The sequence below is a fragment of the Orcinus orca genome, chromosome 2 (assembly GCF_937001465.1).
Source record: "Orcinus orca chromosome 2, mOrcOrc1.1, whole genome shotgun sequence".
Taxonomy (NCBI): domain Eukaryota; kingdom Metazoa; phylum Chordata; class Mammalia; order Artiodactyla; family Delphinidae; genus Orcinus; species Orcinus orca.
The window spans coordinates 98,161,572-98,177,764 of record NC_064560.1 but is presented as its reverse complement, the minus strand read 5'-3'; the positions used below and the strand labels follow the sequence as shown (position 1 = coordinate 98,177,764).

At 44.5% G+C, this 16,193-nt stretch overlaps 2 protein-coding genes across 8 annotated transcripts in view; both read right to left on the bottom strand.

Moving 5' to 3' along the window:
• The window catches only part of ANXA2 (annexin A2), a 44,371-nt gene extending 40,177 nt beyond the window's left edge, over positions 1–4,194 (bottom strand). Inside the window, exon 1 of the mRNA XM_049706023.1 lies at positions 4,099–4,194. The gene's annotated coding sequence lies outside the window, so the exon portion shown is untranslated. The remainder of the gene's footprint in view (positions 1–4,098) is intronic.
• A 2,129-nt stretch (positions 4,195–6,323) lies between these two features.
• ICE2 (interactor of little elongation complex ELL subunit 2) overlaps positions 6,324–16,193 on the bottom strand; it is a 90,466-nt gene continuing 80,596 nt past the window's right edge. For all 7 annotated transcript variants that reach the window (XM_049705976.1, XM_049705977.1, XM_049705978.1 and 4 more), the window contains one exon: positions 6,324–15,351. The gene's annotated coding sequence lies outside the window, so the exon portion shown is untranslated. The remainder of the gene's footprint in view (positions 15,352–16,193) is intronic.

Sequence of the window (16,193 nt, the reverse complement as noted above, 5' to 3'; positions counted from 1 at the left end):
CCCAGCCTCTGTTCACACCTTTGCAAAGCCTGGTAGAGCAATTCAGGAGACTGCCTCTTTCTCATACGATATGCAGCTCTGCACCTTCTCCCACAGCTCAACCTCCACCTTTAATACCGTCAGGGCCCCTTGGCTCCTAGCTCTGTCCACGGGACAACGTGGAAACGTAACCTACAACTCCTTGTGGCAAGAAAGGCAGGGAAGGAGGCAACAAGGAGGAAAGATTTGCAAGTGGCCTTGGGACTCTGACTTCCTCTGAGCTGGGAGTGTGGGGACCGGGTGTGGCAGAGAGACAAAGGGCAAGGATTCCATGTGACAGCCACTCCCTTGAGTCAGAACTTCCCTCACCAAGCCTGGGAGTGTAACTAAGACCACTTACTTAGATGCTACTGACTTCTCTCTGACAAGACTGAGCTCAGACGGTTTCACAGCTTCAGGTGTACCCTAGGGGAGACTTGGAGGTAATCTCACTGGAGCCACTGTGAAGAACAAGGCTGGGCATCTCCTGACCCCTACAGCTGACCTGCTCCCCAACAAAAGAGACGGGGACCGCCTCTGGCAACTGGAGGAGGAAAAACAGACCTGACAGTGAAAGAGCAGAAAAATTTTTTTTAAGACTGGAATTTCCTCCTGATGTAGCCTACAACTAGAATAGGGTGTGGCACCAGGGAAAAAGAGGGAGGTGGGTTCCCATATGCATGCAAAAAGAACATTCCATTTCTATTCTTTGTTTTTTTTTTTAATTTACTTTTGGCTGTGTTGGGTCCTCGTTGCTACCCGTGCGCGGGCTTTCTCTAGTTGCGCGAGCGGGGGCTACTCTTCATTGCGGTGCGCAACCTTCTCATTGCGGTGGCTTCTCTCGTTGCGGAGCACGGGCTCTAGGCGCACAGGCTTCAGTAGTTGTGGCTTGCGGGCTCTAGAGCACAGGCTTAGTATCTGTGGCGCACAGGCTTAGCTGCTCCGTGGCATGTGGGATCTTCCCGGACCAGGGCTAGAACCCGTGTCCCCTGCATTGGCAGGCAGATCCTTAACCACTGCACCACCAGGGAAGCCCTCCGTTTCTATTCTCACAGCCAAATCCAGAAGGCAGGTTAAGTCAATGATAACTTTAAACAACACTTTCCCTAAAGCAAGTAAACTATGACGCTCAGGTCTGTGGAAGAGCTGGATTAAAGGGGAAATGAGCCCCAACCAAGTTTGGAAACAAATATTAATTTGGGAGAACGTAAAGCTCAAAATCCAATGACTGTCTATACAAATTCACTCGATTTTGTCTCTTTTATTTTTTTCCCCACTAGATTTAAAGCCTAAAGAGCAGAGTTTTGTTTTTGTTTTGGTCTGTTTTGTTCAGCGCTATATCCTCAGTGCTTATACTGTAAGTAGAACATAGTAGGTGCTTAATAAATATTGTGGAATGAACAGATGTTTAAGGCAGCCCAAGAGAGCCTGGGAACGGGTTCGTGCCCTGGTCCGGGAAGATCCCACATGCCGCAGAGCGGCTGGGCCCGTGAGCCATGGCCGCTGAGCCTGCGCGTCCGGAGCCTGTGCTCCGCAACGGGAGAGGCCACAGCAGTGAGAGGCCCGCGTACCACAAAAAAAAAAAAAAAGAGAGAGCGCCTGGGACTTCTATTTGTGACACACCCACGCTCAGTTTGTTAAGAAATGCCTCAGCGGGCGCACAGCCCCACACAAGGGAAGACCAAGAACAAAGGCCAAATTCCAGGCCCGATGGTGCAAGAAGAGCCTACAACCCTCAAAATCAATAACAATTATAGAAGGATAACTACCTTGCCAGGAAAACTACTTAAATTAGAAATTAGTCAGGAAACCAATGGCCATGACTGCAGGCATGTCAATCGATACAGCATTTTTAATAGCTCAAAGACAGAGGATGTTATTGTGACCCCAGTCCAAGACCAAGCTCTTGCTCAAAGCCAGTGAGTCAGCAATATTTCCTGGGCATTTGCAACAGGCAAGGCATTTAGCACTGCAAGAAATCACAAAATCTAGGCGGTCCCCTAATCATAAACCTCCAACTAAAAAATTTACATTGATGGTCACACCCTTGCACTGCAGATGCAATCCATACCTCTGGAGAAAGCCTTGACTGAAGATTTGAGATAATAGGTGGAGTCAGAAGTGCTGTATGGGATGGTCTTAACACCACTGATCACTAAGCACACTGAACCTGGCCTCATATGAGATCCTCCTTCACAATGCTTGAATATTATATTATGTGGCTCCTTCCATAGCCTCAAATTCTATAAATTACAGATGTTTAGGTTTAAAAATGCTCTTGTTATCTTTTAAATAACACATCTCCCCTGGGTTGCTGAGGATTTCAGGACCACCAACCATTCCTAATGTTGAATATTAATGAATATTGACTCAATCTGCTTGTCTCTAGCTGGGTATGAGAACACTGAAGTGGGAGGGAGGGGGGAATGCAGCAGAACTGGAGAAGAATGGACAGGCTTTTGTAATATGTGGGGGTGGGGGGGGTCTCCAAGGAAGCAGGAGGAAGAGAGAAAAGTAGAGAGGGTGATGAGGACATAATTTTCCAATTAAAATAATTTAATCAGGGCCAACCTTAAAACTTAGAAAACTTCCAGTAAAATACTTCAATGATTTACTCTTACATATTATACCTTACCCTCCTCCCACCCTCCCTCCCCACCCACCATCACTCCCATCCCGCAAATTAGGCATTGTACTATCAGTACTTCGATATAGTGCAGGTTAAGTTAGGGGTTTTCTGGGCTAGCCTGAGAACCTAAGCACCTTCTGTAACATTGTTTCAGTGCTACAGCACATTCTGCATTCGAAATGACCAAGTTCCGGACAGGCACAGTAGGGCACACTTTTGGACAGAACCCATCAGTACCGTCAGTATGAGCTCAGGGGTCCCGACCCCTGGACTCCAGGACCTTAGGGCTCCTGGTAAAGACCCAGTGTGCCCCATGAAGTTACTGTTCTTTTACCTCTAATAGCTTTAAAATGGCAAATCTTAACACAAAAAGAATGACACTCGGTTTTGGTATGGCACTTAATGTTTCCAGTGTGCTTTACAAATTTATTTTTGAATGAATATGGTTTTTGGAATCTTCGATAATAACCCTATGTGGGGAAAGTAAGAATGTGCATTCTTAAACCACTTTCATAGATAAGGAAATTGATGTCCACACCTTTTTTTTAACTGAGAGTTGATGGAATCCAGGCCTACAACACCAGGCGCTGGGACCCATCTCACAGAGCTACAAGGAGCAGCCCGGGGGCCTACGCCCTTTTCTGTACCCTCTGTCCCTGACTCAATGTCGCATCAGCGCCAGTAAGTCAGTGACGATTCTCCCCACAGAACCACGGGAGAACACTTCCTTTCCTGATGCAAAAGTAGTCAACCAAATAAGAAACTCTCCAGATACACGGAAATCAAAAGTTGCTCTCCTACAAGATAAGCTAAACAAAGGAGAATGAGGGGAGGTTCTTCCGTTGTTTTGTTTTACTGGGGCAGGAGGTTGCTGCTAAAAACTCCCACCCCTCATCCTCCCCCGACTGCTTCCCTCCTGCTCGTCGGCACAAGTTCCACAAATGCTCGTTTGTTTCAAGTAAAGTTAACTTGGAACAGATGGGGATTACTTTCTAGATAGCCGTAGCGCTAGTGTTAAACGTGGAGGGTGCCGCATGTCTGCTCTCCACCGGACCAGGGGCTCGCAGGGAGGCCACACCCAGCCCCCCAGCGGCGCCCGGCGCGTCTGGAAAGCGAAGCCTCCCTCCGCCCCCCTCCCCGGCGCCACCTCGTCGGGCTTCCCGCGAGCACTTCGCGGGGGATGCCCGACTCCCTCCTTCTGCCCTGCACGCCCCAGGCCGGGGCACACGCGGCCCCCCTCACTCCTGTCCAGACCCCCCTCGCCACTGGGCGCCCTCCTCGCAAAGCTCCTAGTGCGGACCGTCCCTTCAGCCCCCTCCCCGGACGGCCTCCCGAGTCCCCGTCTCCAGAGCTGCTCTTTGCAAGGCCGTCTCCTTCCCTCGCTCTCCACACCCCGCCAGCGCGGCGGCCCCGGGGCCATAGCGGGCGGGCGGGCGGGGCGCCCCGCTTACCTGGGCCAAGCGCAGTGCGCTGCGAGCGTCGCCAGATGCAAAGCGGAGCCAGCTGGCCTGGGTGGGGCTTTTATATCCGCCACATCCTCGCGGTGCACGGGATGCCCGCCCCGCCGCCTCCCGCCCCGCCTTCTCCTGCTCCGGCCGCTAGCACTCGAGTCAGGGTGACTCACAGTCCCGGGTCCGCCCGCTCGCCCCCGGGAGACGCCTCGCCCTGGAACGTTCCCCGGGCCGCGCCAGTGGGAGCGGCCCCACGCCCACGGCTCTGCCGTCCGATGAAGCGCCACCGAGGCTTCCTCGAGGCCTAGTACCGGCCTAGTTTTCTCCTCTCTTCCTCTTTTACTTCTCGAGCGCCACGTCGAGCGCGCAGCCCTGCCTCAGGTTAATACGTTTTCAAGACTTTCGTAGACTCTGACCTTAAGTCGCTTTTTTGTTTGTTTAAGGCGTCAATGCAATGGAAGGAAGAATTGTTCCAAGAAACATAAATCGTGATTCCCCTGAGCTGGGCCGTTGGCATCCAGCTCCCCATTACCGTCTGCAAACATACCAGCTTAACCTCTGACCGGCTATTGCCGGGAGGATCGCGGGGAGAGAGATCCGCCGGGTTCTGGCGGGCAAAGGACTGGCCCCGCCCCGGCCTCGGAGCGCGCTGGGAGACGCGGAGTCATGGTGGGAGTTGGGTGGGGGGGTAGGAGGCCGAAGCCAGGAGCCAAGGTCCCACCCCGCCCGCCCGGGGAGGCGCCCTTTTCCCGAGCGCTCTCTGCTTGGCTTCCCTCCACGCCTCCCGCGACCCTCCGGGACTCCCACACGTCCTCGTGGCAGGCCGTCCCGGGCTGGGTGGGGCCGGTGGCTCTGAACCTCGAGTTCCAACAAATAAGTTTCCTCCCTTACTTCTGTCCTAACTGCCGTTGTTTTTTGGTTTTTTTTTTTTTTTTTTCCTCAGACTCTTAGCTCCATGGCTTGGTTTTGCTGTTTCTCGCTTTTCTTCCACTCTCTGCTTCCACGAACCGCAGTGGCAACACGCAGGCAAACATGGTTTTGTGGTTGATTGCGCAAATACTGTACTCACCTCAAACTAGCAGGAGAGTTTTGCTAAGAATCCCAAAGATCTCTCTGCACCTTTGAATTCCTCCCTTTCACAGACCTCACTTAGCTTTCTACTGATGCTTCTGTTTTAATCCCCCGTCTATCTTAACGTCCGTTTTTACTTTCCAGTTAAGCGTCACTTCACTCCTGGGAATCAGGAAACAGCAAGGCCAAGACATCGTTGCCAAGCTCACAGTCAAGTCCATACCACAAATGGGGTCCCTGGACACTCAGCCCAGAGCACTGTTACCCATTTCTTTCACTCAGAATGAAACATGATAGGCACTGTCAGAAGGACAAATAGAAAATAAAGCAATTCTGTTGATACAATTTCTGATTTACATTTATAGCCCTTCAATTTAGGCTGAAAGCTTTACAGCCTAAACATTTTGGAACAGAAGGAGAACATAGGCTGACCGTAATGGTGAACGGGATTCTGCTTCCCTTCTCTTCTCTGGGCCTCTTGACGCCCAGCTGTGCTGTGATAGGCCCTCTACAGAAGATAAGATTTAATTCGAATCATGTGGAATACCTAAAAGCCAAGTAGCCGGAAGAATGCTTTTGCTTGTCTAGGGCATCCAGCAAAGCCAAACATACAGATCTGTCCAATAACCAGGGTCTGCTTCTTGCTACAGAACTTCACACTGGTATTTTCATAAAAATGAAGCTATCAGACGTCATGGTTTGCTCTTTCTGAGGAATGGGGGGGCCAATTCTGCCAGTTTAAATGAGCTTTTGAATCTCTGAGTGCAAAGATCCTTTTTTCTTTCTTTCTTTCTCCTCCATGGCTGGAAGAATGTTTACAACAACAGATCTCAGATTGTGTCTGCTGCTGTGCGTTCTGTTCTCTAAAGCCTTGACTTTATTTTGTTCACACTTTCTCTGCTGCACCTCAACACTGCTAATTGTGCCTAGCTAGCAGTGATAGGCACTCACTAAAAGGTACAGAATAATAGAATTATTCACCCAATAACAGAATGTTAGAGCAGAGAGGGTCCTTAAGACTAACATTTCCAATTCTTGATTTTTATAGATGAAGAAACTGGAGCCCAAATAAAGTCTCCTGCCCAGTCCAGAGATTTAAAAATGCACTCAAGTTACTTATTGCAGTTTAACAAATTACCACCCAAACTTAGTGGTTCAAACATAAATAAAACCATTTATTTGCTCATGATTTTGCAATATGGACAGGACTCAGGGGCAACAGCTTGTCTCTTTTCCATGGTGTTGGATGGGGCAGCTCAACTAGGGTTGTAGGATGGAAAGGAACTTCACTCATTTGGTGCCTCAGCTAGGGTTGCTAGGATGGCTGAGAGCAGGCTGGTTCTCTCCGTCCCTTGGACTCTCATCTGCCAGGTCCTCCTCTCTACACCAGGATAATAACGGAAGCTGGCTCTCAAGAAGCAAAAGCTGAAGCTGCCAGGCCTCTTAGCTTGTGGGCTATCCAAAAATAGGCTGGGTTGACTTTATGGGCTGTAGTTTGCCAATCTTTGCTTTAATCCATCATCTGATCGGTTTTTGGCTTTGCCTTCTGGCCTCTTGATTCCACTCTCTGAGATGTCTTTCCTTTCCCTTAAGAATGGTCCATATTTGTAGTTGAGTAGCTCTCTCAACCTGCTTCATGCTAGTAGAAACTTGAAGGCCCAGAGACTTCTTTTCAACTGTTTCTGTGTCCAACCTGGCAGTCCTTTCATTAACACAATTATCTTTAAAATTCTGTGGATTTTCTATAAATCTTACTGAGATTCATTCCATGCTCCAAAATTCATATCCAATGCAATTTTCTCAAAAACATTGTGGAATTTCTGTAAATCTTAATGAGGCTTAACTCCATGCTCCAAAATTCACATTGATTATTCTTTCTAATAATAGATCTCTCTCTTTACTTTGAGCTTGTCAGGCGGGAACAATGCACTTAAGATTCTTAGAAGCCCTGAGATGGTCTTCAAAGTACCACATTAAATGTTTCTGGAATTTTAAAAATAAAAAAAAGTTTTGCAGCCACATGTGATTCGATCTTTATTCTGAGGCCGTTTCTTACTTTGCAAACCTTTCATTGGCTAGAATTCTGCTTGAAAACCAAACAGATCTTTATTTAGTGCATTTTTTTTCTTGTTGTACTTTATCATAAGTGGCTAAAAAAGACCACTGGCATCTTCAGCATTCTGCCTGGAAATCTCCTTGACTAGATCCACAAGTTCATTAGGCACATTTTCTTATCACTCATGTTACCACAGGCAACAGTAATGTTAAACATTCTGCCAATACATAACCTGGGTTGCCTTTTCTCCAGCCTTCTGTAGCAATTTCCTTACCACTTTTCCAACCTCCACTAACAGTCTTCTCTCTGGTTACTGTCTGCAAGTAAAGTCAATGTCATATATTTTAGGTTTTTGTTATAGCAACACTCCACATCCACATACTAACTTCTGTTTCAGTGACCTATTACTAGGAAATAAACCACCTCCAAATCTTAGAAACTTAAAACCACCACTGACGTATTTGTTCATGATTCCACACAGGGCAGAGTTCATGGAGTCAGCGCATATCTGGTCTATCTATTTAGCGTTGTCTAGGGAGACTCAAATGAGGCTGGAAGATCCACAAGGGCCTCCCTCCAGCAGGGTAGTTACTGATCTTCAAGAGTGAAAGTGGAAGCTGACGGGCCCAGAAGTGGAACAGTGCCACTTCCGCTGCATCCCATTGATTAAGGGAAGTCATATAACCCAGATTCAAGGGAAGGGGAAATAGATTCCACCTCTTCATAAAGGGAGAGACATTATGTTTACATGAGTGGAAGGAGTTGTTGGCAACCACATCTGTAGACAATCTATCACAATCCTTAAACTAGTAAGTGGCAGAACTGAGGGTAGAATACATTTGTCTGCCTTTCAATCCACTGTTTTTTCCATTACACCATCTCTCTCACATACCACCATTGCTTCAGGGAGACACAGGCTGTCTCCAAGTCCCCTACATTATATGGCTTAGAGTCTCACCAACCATAAAGCTGTTATTACCTTGAGCCTTGTTATATGCAATCAGTATATGATAATGTATTATATTTGAAGACGTGGCCAGAAGAGGAAAAAGATTTATCTGGAAAACCCAACATCCAAATAATAGGAGTTCCAGAAAGAAAAATAGACAAAATGGAGGGGAGAAAATCACGAAGAAATAACTGAAGACCATTTTCTAGAACTGAAGGCTGAGTCTTTAGATTGAAAAAGCTACAAGAAATGGAAAAACAAACCCAAGGCACATTAACATGAAATTTCAGAACACTGGATGGGGCCAGGGAGAAATTCCTAAAAGATTCCAGAGAGATTAAAAAAATAAGTCATATATGAAAGGTAAGAAAGGAGAATGTCATGATAAGACTCAGATCTTAGTTTCCAAATACTATTCCCCAGTAAATGGTCCAGTTCTTAGAGAAATGGCTGGTTCCAGAGGTGGGACAGAGAGAAAATACATGATGGGCTTTGAGCTAAATGACTTATGGGAACATATCAAAAAGACACAAAAGCCAACTTGAAGGGGTTCTCACTGGTTAAAATTGGGGGCAATGTGAGCATCATATTGAATAATGATAGGAACTGATGATACACATTGAATAATGATAGGAATTGATGATACACATTGAATAGTCTGATAGTAAAACAGAAAATACACAAAGAGGGGACAGAAAAAGCTCTTAATTAGAGAAGAATGCTAACTTATAAATGTATCAGGAAAGATAAATATAAATATAAAAAATCATTATTTTGCAACTAGAATTCCATACCCAGCCAAACAATAAATCAAGAATGCATGCATAATTAACAGTTTTCAAAAATGTTGTTTATGCCTATGTGCCCTGTGTTAAGTTTCCCAAGGCTGCCGTAACAAGTTACCACAAACCTGGTGGCTTAAAAAAACACAAATGTATTCTCTTGCAGTTCTGGAAGCCAGAAGTGTGAAAGTGAGGTATCAGCAGGGCTATACTCCCTCTGGAGGCTCTAAAGCTGAATGCTTCCTTGTCTCTTCCAGCTTCTGGCAGCCCCAGTCATTCTCTGCGACTGTATCACTCCAATCTCTTCCTCCATCTTCACAAGGCCCTCTTCTCTGTTTCTGCATCTCCTCCTCTTCTTTCAGAAGAACACTTCTCATTGGATTTAGGAACAACCTAGATAATCGAGGATAATCTCATCTTGAGATCTGTAACTTAATTACATCTGCAAAGACCCTTTTTCCAAATTAGGAAATAGTCACAGATTCTGAGGCTTAGGATGGAGACATAAGCTTTGGGGGGCCACCATTCATCCCACTATACACCCCGTCTCAGGAGACTTCTGAATGGTGTACTTCACCAAAACAAGAGAATAGAGCAAAAACTGGAGCATTGGATCCAGAAAACCAGGGATTCAATGCACAAATAAGTGAACAGAATTCCCAGAATGATGGGGGAGAACTTGGAACAATAGCTGTGCAGCAGGCATACAGAGCAACCAGTCTAAGGAATTCCCTGGCGGTCCAGTGGTTAGGACTCCGTGCTTTCACTGCCGAAGGCCCGGGTTTGATCCCTAGTTGGGGAACTAAGATCCCACAAGCCGTGCAGCACGGCCAAAAAAAGAAAAAAAAAAAAAAAAAAGAGCAACCAGTCTAGCTTGGAGAAGAGGACCAAAGGCTCTAGCACAAATGCCTCAGAAAGAGTAGGAGGAAGAAATTACCCCAGGTGTTTGAACATACTGAGAAGACATTAACAGCTTCACTGGGTGGCTTAGGAACGAATTTGTGAGCGTGATAAGAAAAACTATTGATATCAAATGAAAAACTCCAGGAAAACAAAAAAATATTGCAGCATGCTATAAACTGAATGTTTATATCCTCCCCACATTCGTATCTTGAAACCTAACCCTCCATGTGAGGGTATTTAGAGATGGGGCTTTGGGGAAGTGATTAGGCCATGAGAGCAGAACGCTCACATGGGATTAGTACTTTTATAAAAGAGGCCAGGAGTAGAGAATGGACTTCAGGACACGGGGAGGGGGAAGGGTAAACTGGGACAAAGTGAGAGAGTGGCATGGACATATATACACTACCAAATGTAAAATAGACAGCTAGTGGGAAGCAGCTGCACAGCACAGGGAGATCAGCTTGGTGCTTTGTGACCACCTAGAGGGGTGGGATAAGGAGGGTGGGAGGGAGACCCAAGAGGGAGGGGATATGGGGAAACACATATGCATATAGCTGATTCACTCTGTTATACAGCAGAAACTAACACAACACTGTAAAGCAATTATACTTCAATAAAGATGTTAAAAAAAAGAGGCCCAGGGAATTCCCTGGGGGTCAAGGGCCCAGGTTCAACCCCTGGTTGGGGAACTAAGATCCCACAAGCCTCGTGGGTCCTCACCAGACCTTGATCTTGGACTTACCTATCTCCAGAACCGTGTGAAATAAATTTCTGTTGCACATAAGCCACGCAATCTATGGCAGTTTGTTATAGCAGCCCAAATGGACTGAGACGCAACATTATATTCTCCAAAGATGACCACAGTAATATTTCCCATCCCAGATGCTCTTCTAGAATTTTGCCACTTGACCATCAAGAGGAGGAGGGTATGCCCAGTCCCCTTGAATCTCATGACCTGCTGTGACTTATTTGACCAACAGAATGCTGTGTGACTTCTGAGGCTAGATCCTGATTGTATTTCTACCTTGTTTCCTTGAGACATTTGCCTTGGAATCCAGCCACCATGCCATGAGGAAGCCCAAGCAGCCTATGGAGACGTTCCAAAGTCTATACCTGACAGCCAGTGCCAACCTGACATCTGTGTGAGTTCTCTTGAAGGTGGACCATGCCAGCTAAATATGAGTGGAGACAAGCCTTTCCCACCAAGCTCTGTCCAAACTGCAAACTAGTGAGCAAAACAAATTATTGTTTTCAGAAACTAAATTTGGAGCTGGTTACTTATGCAGCAATATATAGCTGAAACAGTTGCCATGAGAAGGAAACGTCTGTTTTAGTTTATTGGTTTGGTTTGGTTTGGTTTGGGTTTTTTTGCTCTGAACACCCTTTTTTCTCCTACTTCCTTTGCCTAATACTTGATGTGATGTCTGGAGCTCCCTCGGTTACTGTGGACCTTGAGGAAAACTGGAAGATGGAAACTAGGCACACAAAGGATGGAGATCAAAAAACTTGAGGATGAAGACAAAAGCACAGGGCAAAAAGTCAGGAGGAGCTGTTTTCCTGACGAATGTGAAACCATCAATTCAATCCTGGACTGCTTTCCTCCAGATTTCTTGTACATGAAAGAAAAAATAAATTTCTACCTTATTTAAAGTACTTACATCCAGTCTCTGTTACTAACAAATAAGCTTAACTCTGATTTATATAGAATTGATATAGAATTCTTGTGTAAATATGTGACTTTTAGAACTATTCACCTATATAACTTAGCTGAAGATAAATATTAAAAGAGGAGGGAAGATGGAAGGGAGGGAGGTAGAGAGGAAGAAAGGAAGGAAGGGAAGGAGGGAAGGAAGGAAGGAAGAGAGGGAGGGAAGAAGGTAGAGGAGAATCAGAGAGACTGAGTCCATGAACGAGAGTGGGGCTTGGAGTGAACCAGTTCTGGCATCTTGTTCTGTTTCTGTTTTTTTTTTAAATAAATTTATTTATTTATTTTTGGCTGCGTTGGGTCTTTGTTGCTGCGTGCGGGCTTTCTCTAGTTGCGGTGAGTGGGGGCTACTCTTCGTTGCGGTGTGCGGGCTTCTCATTGTGGTGGCTTCTCTTGTTGCGGAACACAAGCTCTAGGCGTGCGGGCTTCAGTAGTTGTGACATGCGGGCTTCTGTAGTCGTGGTGCATGGGCTCTAGAGTGCAGGCTCAGTAGTTGTGGCTCACGGGCTTAGTTGCTCTGCGGCATGTGGGATCTTCCCAGACCAGGGCTCGAACTGGTGTCCCCTGCACTGGCAGGTGGATTCTTAACCACTGCGCCACCAGGGAAGTCCCTCTGCTTCTTTAACAACCGCAGTTTTCTCATTTGTGATACTGCAGGACAAATGTAAAGATTAGACAAAGTATAAAAAGTGCCTGGTGTATTGTAGGTGTTGAAAAAACAGTGGCTATTTCATTGGCTTTTTGAGTTCTTTCAGCATCTAGCTCTGCTGAACTCATGGTACGGTTTCAATACACACTTGTTGAATAAAGGTATCATGACCCAAACCACACAGAGTACACTGTGTGGTCAAACCACAATTTGTTTTGTTTTCAGATATTTTCAGGGAAATGTCTGCAGTGACTTCAACCTCTCTTTCCCAGCTGTAACATATACTTTTGGTCTCAATTCATTCTCTACAAGGCATCCAGAATATCTTTCTATGAAATAGTTCTGATTACATGACCCCTCTCTGGAAACCCTTCTTGGTAGGTAGGGTCTGACTAACCTGACAGCCAATTGCCCACATCTTTCCCTTCACTCCCACCTTGCACCACTGCCAATCATACTCACGCCTCCATATGCCTTTCTCCACGCTGCTTCCCTGCCTGGAATGCCCTTTCCCACCTTCCTTAATAGTGAGTTTCTCCTCGTCTTTCAATCATCAGAGCAAATATTATTTTCTCATGAAGGAAAACCTTCCCCAAGCCCTGCAGGCAGATTTGGTGCTAATCTGTTTCTCTTGACGTTTTTAATGTCCTTCTCCTCTCTCAGTTATCACCTTGCATCGTTATTCTTTTATTTGTTGGTCTCTGCAACTAGGCAGGAGCCCCTGGAGGACAGGCATTTGGTTGTTACTGGTTGTGCCCACACTCTTACCCAGTACCTCTTACTACTGGATTTCTCTCCATAAAACATTACCTTGTCCTTATTCATACTTAAACTTACCTGGCAAAAACTAAAAGGCTGATAGTATCCAGTGTGGTTGGAAATGGCTGAAATGGAAATGCTTATATGTTATCGGTGAGAAGGCAATTTAGCGGTATCTATCAATATTTAAAATGTTCATACCCTTCGATTCAGTGATTTTGCTTCAAGAAAGCTATCCTGAAAAGGGTGTCATACATGACCACAACATATGTGTATAGGATTTTTATTGTAGCGTTATAAGGTTGATATGCCCTAAGTGCCCATCAGTGAGGCTATTACCGACTGAAGCTAGATCAGTATGGACAGTTTTCAAAAATATAGAGTAAAACAGAAGAGAAAGCAGAATGTGAGTGTAAACCTGTGTCTGTTGGCATGCTAAGTTATTACAATACTGATATATAAAACATTATGAAAACAGATCTGGCTACACATATCCACCTTATCATGATCACTCTTATATTAAATTGCTGAGATATTGGGATGCTTCCTGAGCCATCAGAGTAGCATCTTAGGTCTTACCTCAGTACATTTTGTTGCATTTTTATGGTTTGGCAAGTCAGAGGATAAATATTTCAAACTCTCTCAGCCTCTATCATTCCTTCAAGCAGCATTTTCCACAACATATATACAAATATTACTTAGGTGCTAAGTGTCTGGAAAAATCCTAATTCTGTAATAAAAAATATATCTCTTAGCCATAAGAGTTTGCTTAAAATAGGACAGTATTTTTCATAAAATAAAATGTTTAGTGAGTATGAAAACACACATAAAGATAACTATACTTCAAATGTTTTCATCTTTATTAAATGTCTACTAGATACATTTTGAGTGTTTCAATATTTTTATACTTTAAAGACCTTACAACTCCTGAGTTAAAAAAAGTCAATTAGACTAATAATACTAATTTGACTCTAGTTTTAAGTTAATAGCTATGTATGTACATTTACATATTTATATATGTGTGTAGGTGTATAAAAGTGTATATACACACACATGCAAATATATGGAAGGATATAGACCAAGCTGATATTGATTAGCTCTTGGGAAAGAAAATTGGTGTGTATGTGTAAAGGAGAATGCTCATCTTTTACACACTTCTTTATATTATTTGATTTTTGTTAACAATGAATACATATTACTTCTATAATTTTAAACATAGATGAAAAAAGAAATAGTGAAAAGAGGGCTTCCATCTTACACACTAAGATTATAACAGCTTGTGGCAGGCTCTGGGGAAAACTTCAATCTTCTTAATGGTATTTTTTCAAATATATTCAAGAAAATACAATTAAAAAACTATAGAGTAAAAGTTGGATATCACAGCACCCTCTGCAGAAAACACTCAATACAATAAAATTTCATTTGATTTTTTTTAAATCAACATTTCTTTTTTTTTTTTCTGGCCACGCCGCATGGCACATCAGATCTTAGTTCCCTGACCAGGATCGAACCTGTGCCCCCCACAGTGGAAGTGCAGAGTCTTAACCACTGGACCTCCAGGGAAGTCCCTCATTTGATTTTGATTCCTCGAATCATAATTTATGATAATATAACTTAGGTAGGGCCAAAGCTTACACAGTTCATATACTATATAGAAAAAATAAAAAGGTTTGCTAAGCAAGATAATATAATAAATAAGATACCTCGTGGCATGAGGTTTATGGGAAGGGTAGAATAGACTTCTTTATTCACGTAACCTTTGTCTTATTTGCAGTACTTCTTTATCCCATGGCACTATGGCTGTTTACGTACCAGGCTGTACCATTAGACAGGGAGCTCCCTGTTCGTCTTTGCAACTCCAGCACCTCGCCCAGTGTGGGCCCATGACAGGCTCTGCATCTTTAAAGACCTGACTTTGCTGGACTGTACTCTATCGCTGAGTCCTGTGCTAGTCATCATCAACCCCAGGAAGCAGAGGTTTTGGTCTGAGCTCCTATCCTAATTGAGTTTACTTGGACAAATTACCCAGGATCTATGATTCTGTTTCTTATCTGGAAAATGAGGGGCTTTGACTAGAAAATCTTCAAATTCTCTTTTAGCTCTAAAACTCAATCCTTAATATTCAAATGTAACTGATTTAGGCACATTAATGTCTATAGGCACATGGATGTTACTAAACGTAAACAGGTCTTATCTACTCATTAAAACAGACCCAACAGGGCTTCCCTGGTGGCGCAGTGGTTAGGAGTCCGCCTGCCGATGCAGGGGACACGGGTTCGTGCCCCTGTCCGGGAAGGTCCCACATGCCGCGGAGCGGCTGGGCCCATGAGCCATGGCCGCTGAACCTGCGCGGCGTCCGGAGCCTGTGCCCCTCGAGTACTGCAAAAGACAAACAAACAAACAAACAAACAGACCCAACAGGACTTCTAAATGGAAATACGTTGAATAACAAAATTATATCTCTTTGCAAGGAGATCAATAGATTATTTTTATTAAATACAACTGGCCAACTTCTTTCTCTGCATTCCATTTTTGTAGTTGGGAAGAATACCCCTTGCATAACTGAATATATCCATATAAAGTTGTTGTTTTCATTCAGAGTCTTTGGGTCATGAGACCCTAACATGTTTTTAGTCCCTAAGTTATTCAAATGTATAGCTGTGACTGAAAAAATCACTTTAAAGTAAAATAAGTCTGTTAGAATATTATCAAAATAAAATAACAGGCAACTGTTGAATATCTCTAATGTTGCAAAGGAATTTAGATTTCTAATAATGTGAACCTGTGATAACATACTCAGATAACTAGATATGGGGATTTACATTGGGGATATACAGATGCTATCAGCATTGATAAGGCTCAAAGAGTCCTCCCCATTTTGTAAGGGGACATTGGCAAAGAGCAAGCAGTATGAAGCCGGTTCTGCAACCCAAGAGGCCAAAGTTGGAGCAGGGATGCTATGGGTCATCAAAAGTTGGGGGAGAGCTAAGCTAGGTATCAAGGGGGAAGGTGAGGACACTATGATTTGTTAAAAATTTCAAAGGACAAGGGCAAAGTCTGAACAGGAGATAAGGCCAAGGTTCTGCAGCTGGAACGACACAGAAGAAGTAGGAGGAGAGCAAGAAGCGTGGTAGACAGGCTGCAGGTGAGGCTGAAGTGGCATCCACTTGCCTCTGTGGCCCAAGCTCATGTGATACCTGGGGGTCAGTCTTGGTTAACAT